Below are 6,000 nucleotides of genomic sequence, written 5' to 3'. Positions count from 1 at the left end.
CTGTTATATTGGCCTGGTATTTAGTAGAGTGTGCGATTCAATTTTGTGAATGTTCTTCTTTATTTTTATTGCACTGCGTTTTGCATATTCATATTCTGATGTATCTAATGTATCTGTGTGTTGGTCTGTTCTAGCTTAGCTACTACTACCACTACTTCTACCCTTGATTTTTTTTTCATTTTTTTTTTCAAATATTTTATTAGTTTCCAAAAAGGCATATAAATATTTAAATACAATAAGAAAGTGATACAGTTGATCAAAAAAGAAAATACAAGAAAAGAGATTTGAATATGCCACATACAGTTCCTCCAAATATTTCATAGGCGTAGTACAAAAAAAAAAAGAATAACAATGAGGAACCGTAATAGAAGTCAAATGTATCACTGTGATAAAAAATTGATTAAAGGAAAAAAAAAAGGATAAAGAGAAAGAAAGAAAGCAGAAGACAGAAAGAGAAAGAGGAAAAGAAGAAAGGAAGGATCTCCTGCAGCACTACAAAAAGAAAGAAAGAAAGTAATCAGAGAGACACCACAAAGGGATATTGTGCCACCAACCCTTTTGATGCCAAATCCATACATTCTTCTAAAGCTCTCCAAACCCCACTGGAAATAGAAGGGGAAAGATGAGCCTTATCTACATAAGTATGCGCCCCACACAAAAAAGATACCCACGCCCACCAAGTATGATAAGAAATGGAACTAAATGATTTCCATTCCATAAGGATAATCTTCACCGCAATTGTCAACAACAGGTCTAATAACTGCAAATCTACAGAGTCCCATGGTAATGGTAAAGGGGACGCCCATGGACCCAGCAAAATCATGGTAAAGGAGAGCTGAAATTGAATCTGAAATATTAACATAAGATGTTTATGGACCAAATCTCAAAAAGGCTGGAGTAAGGAGCACTCAAAAAACATATGTGGATAAGTACCCGCGGCTAAACCACAACTCCAACAAAGATCATTATCTTTAAGATTGAGAGAATGTAAGCGTACTGGAGATCAATGTAGTAAGTTAAGAGAATTTTTTTTAGATTGAATTAAAGAAGGGGCAATTTTATTACGAAGAGAAAGTCTCCCAAGCAGCTGCCAAGTGTCTGAGTTAATATGTGTAGTAAGATCATGATCAAAATGATGTAACCATTTCTGTTGAGTAACAGTAGTTAAGGCAGGTGGGTTGAAAGACAAAAATGTATAAATTTTAGAAGCCACTTGCCCAGATCTAAGCCACATCTGCAAAAGGGATATAGTAGGAGAAACTGGAGCAAGACGCAGCTTAGCAAGAGCAACTTTTATTTTTAAAAAGGTATAAAAATCCAAATTAGTAAGAGAAAACTGTTGGGCTGAGGAGGAAAAAGGTAGTGGATCATTATTGGAATCATAAAGATGGTAAATCAACGTAATTCCTTTATTAGCCCAATAAGTCATCAAATTGCAATCAATAACGATTTTAATTTTAGAGTTGCGCCATAAAGAGGACCACCTAGACCTATGTATTGGATTAGACACTTTCTTATCAATAGTTTTACCCGCTGCGATGGTGTCTAAGATAATAGCTCGAGAAAAAGGAATAGACAATGTAGATTTAGTTAAGAAAGAGGAGGAAGGTAAAGGAAAAGAAAGTTCTTGTTCAATCAAAACCCAAGATGGCATATGGCGAGGATCTGAGGAGAACCAAAGGGCCCCCTGAGAGGCTAAGAGAGACACTTGATATTTCTCCTAATCAGGAAAATTACAACCACCCATATCATAGGGCTTCTTCAAAGATTTATAAGAAATTCTAGCTCTCTTATCACTCCAGAGGAACTTAGAGGTGAGGGAATCAATATCTTGAAAAAAAGATGAAGATAACCTAATAGGAAGCATAGAAGACACAAAATTAATAATGGGCGTTATCATCATTTTCAAAGTTTGAAGGCGTCCCCACCAAGAAATATGCTTAGGAGACCACGTATCTAAAAGTTGACGAATCTTGAGTAAAGTTTGAGCTTCTTTAAAGGCTACTGTGTCATATAGAGTACTATGAAACCAAATCCCCAAATATTTAATCTGCTTTGATTGCCATTTAAAACCAGCAGTCCCCATATGTGCTGGAAAACAATAAGCATTGAGGGGAAACATCTCCGTTTTGTCTTTGTTAAGGGAATACCCAGAAACACTAGAAAAAAGAATAATAGTATCTGAAATAGCAGGAATTGCTGAAGCTATATCATCAGAAAAAATTAGCACGTCATCTGCATAGGCAGCTGTTTTGATGCAGTGAGAACCAAATGTAAAACCTTTAATATCTTGATGAAGATTAATTAACCGAAGAAGCGGGTCAATAGACAATAAAAACAAAAGAGGAGATAATGGACATCCCTGTCTAGTACCTTGACATAATTAAAAAACGAGGAGGTAGCACCATTAACTCTAATATTCGCTCTAGGGTGTGCATATAAGGACATAACCATATTAACAAAAGAATCAGCAAGATTGTGTGCACAAAGCACTGCATGTAAAAAGGGCCAGGAGACCTTATCAAAAGCCTTCTCGGCATCCAGGGCAAGAGCAGCCGCCGGCAGGGTAGATAATTTTGCTTTCCCTATAATATTGCAAAAGGTACGGATATTATCTCTAGCTAATCTACCTTTAACAAAGCCCGTCTGAGATGGATGAATAAGCAATGGGATATAGGATTCCAAACATTTGGCTTAAATTTTGGTGAAAGGTTTTGCTTCCATATTAAGGAGGGATATTGGGCGAAAATTCTTAGGATCCGAATGATCCTTACCTTCTTTTGGAATCACCACGATAGTAGCATCTGCAGCTGAACCCGATACCGAACCCGATGAAATAAAAGTATCAAAGACATCCTTAAGGCAAGGAACAGCTGATGGAAGAAAAGTCATATAGAACAGGATGGGAAATCCATCAGGACCCGGAGCTTTTCCAGATCGAGTGGCTTTAATTGCATGAATGATCTCTTCAGATGTAATCGGTCCACCCAATTTCACACCATCATCATCCGAAACAGTCTGAATAGGGATCGTCTTTAAAAATTGTTGACATTGGTCAAAGGAAGATTGATTAATAGGAGTATACAATTTACTATAGTACTCACGAAAAACCTCAAGAATCTCCTTAGTCTGAAATTTCTTAGTGCCAGAGCTATCAGTAATACAAGATATCTGAGATGACCTAATATTAGATTCCTGAAATTTTAATGTCGCCGCCAAAATTTTACCTGCGCATTTTTTTAAAAGTAAACGTTTAGATTTCTGGGCTTGAACCCCAATGTGAGCTCTTTTAGTGACAATAGTATTGTATGAGTACTTTAAATTCTTAATATTTTGTAATAATTGTTTGTCTTTAGAATGACGATATAGAGACTCTTGCGTCTTGATATTATGTGATAAGCAGTAAGTTCTTTTTTAATATCAGCATTTCTTTTCGCCATACGTTTAATAATATGTCCCCGAAGCATACATTTAAAAGCATCCCACAAAACTACTGGAGAGCTGACCGAATCTTTATTATCAGAAAAAAAGTTAGCAACCTCCTCATTCAAAGCCGCAACTTGAGTTTGATCATGCAGAATTTCCGTATTTAACCTCCAAGTACGAGGTTCTTTTTTATCAGCAAGATTAAGGAGAGAAAAGGATACAGCAGCATGATCAGAGACAAGAATAGGATGAATGTAAGGGGACGACGAAAACTGTAAAAGAGCTGAGTGGACTAAAAGATAATCAATACGAAAAAAGCTAGAATGAGGAGAAGAGAAAAAAGTGAAGTCAGTAGGGTTATGTAGTCACCACAGATCTTGAAGATTATCCGAGGCACACATATTGGTCAATTGTTTGTGAGCCCAAGGGGGACGGAATTTGAAAGCAGAATGTCTATCTAAAATTGGGTCCATTGGAACATTAAAGTCTCCACCTACTATCAGATTACCCTTATGAGGAACATCGGACAAGTTTTTAGAAATCGAACGCCAAAATGATGGGTCATCACTGTTCGGAGCATAAATATTCATTACATAAAGATCGAGAGAACCATTAGAAAGACGAGTCAGCAGCCATCGTCCTTCTGAATCATGCTCCGCAGAAACCACAGATAACCCCGAATTTTTAGAAATTAAAGTTACCCCTCCATTCTTTTTACCAAAGGCATCCGAGCACAGAACATCAAGGACCCACTCTTTCCTCAATAATAAAGCTTCTTTGTATGATATTTTCGTCTCTTGTAATAAGACTAAATCCGTAGAGAGATGTTTACAATAATCCAAAATTTTTGTCCTTTTCCACCGGGTGATTCAATCCACGTACATTAAGCGACAATACGTTTAAACCTGGCATAAAAACAGAAGAACAAAACACTCGCTAATCACTGATAATAGAAGAAATATTACAAAGATAATAATCACAAAACAACACAGACACAGTAACATCAAAGACACCAAAAATAATAAGCGCCAGCAGGAGATCCAAGAAAATAAAGGAAAGGGAAGGAGAGGGAAAAGAGAAAGAGAAGAAAGAAAACCGGAAAAAAGAAACAGGAAGACAAGAAGAAAGAGACCCACCAGGGGAGGTCTAAAAGAGAACAAATCCATACGAGGGGGGATTACGGAGAAGTGAGCAGAAAGGCCAACAACGAAAAAGAAATAAAAACCCATCACCCCATACAATAAAGGGAGATATAAGGAGAATTATAAAGATTCATATGAGAGATTCACAAACATACGATATAGCTATACATAAGTAAATCCAGTGATAAGAAAGAGAAGAGCAAATTCGGCGAAATCAGGGACCATCAAACAGTAGAAAAAGCTACAGAATAAATGCATAAAAACAGATAAAAGGTAAATCGCAATGCATAACATCAGAAGTATTAGCATAAGACAAATATAGCAATAAATATAAATTCATCAAATTGACTATAAAAACCAAAGAGATATTAATTCATATCTCACAAACCTTACACAAATAGCAAAAAAACAATTGCTTGCATATCTCAATATAGTAAATCAGAAGAATCATCAATAAAGAACGATAAATATAAAGTTAAAACAACAAGAATAAGAAAGGCATAAAACGGAGCAAATGATATACTCACATGAAGACAAATGAAGACAAATGTAGACGATCACCTAATGAAAAAGGAATGAAACACAAGAATGAGGAAACATATTGACAAGACCTCGGAAAAAGAAAAAAGAGACAATAAACTAAGAATAAACTAAATACAACATAACGGAAAAAACAGAACCTGGAATAAAAAAGATTAAAACATGTCAACCGAAGAACCCAACCATAACAGTTGTATAACAAGAAGAATAAAGACCGTAGGATTAGCATACAGTAAGTCCTACAAAACAAGCAGGCTAAAAACAGTGAAACATTACCACCACATAAGAATACATACACAGGAATAGAAAAAGAAATGAACCACATGAATTAAGAAACATATTAACAAAATCTCAAAAAAAGAAAAGAGAAATATCGACCTAAGAGTAAACAGAATACATCATAAAGGAAAAAACAGAACATGCAATAAAAGGTTAGAAACCATTGTATAATAGTGGAATAACTAGAAGAAGAATGACTTTAGCATTAGCATAAACCAAGTCATACAAGCCAAGAAGGTTGCAAAAAAATCTGCAGAGAACACTCAAGAACCAGAGGGACCAGGAGAAGGTGAAGAATCCTTCTAGCACTCCATCTGATTATCCAGGAAGGTGGAAAGATCTGAAGGCTCATAGAAGATCTGAGTGCGACCTCTAAAAGTTATACGGAATCGTGAAGGACCAGCAAAGGAGAACGGAATGTGCATGTCAAGTAATCGTCGCCGTAGACTAAGAAAACCTTTCCGTCTGATAACAGTGTCTCTAGCAAAATCTTGGGAAATAGCAATCCTGTGGCCCTCCCAAGTGACCACCTTGATCTTCCTCATCTGAGCTAGGGTTTGCTCAGAGTGCTGATGACGCAAAGGTTTAAAAATCACCGCTCTAGGATGAGGTG

Source organism: Lissotriton helveticus, chromosome 6 (genome assembly GCF_964261635.1).
Source record: "Lissotriton helveticus chromosome 6, aLisHel1.1, whole genome shotgun sequence".
Taxonomy (NCBI): domain Eukaryota; kingdom Metazoa; phylum Chordata; class Amphibia; order Caudata; family Salamandridae; genus Lissotriton; species Lissotriton helveticus.
This window is presented reverse-complemented; position numbering follows the sequence as displayed.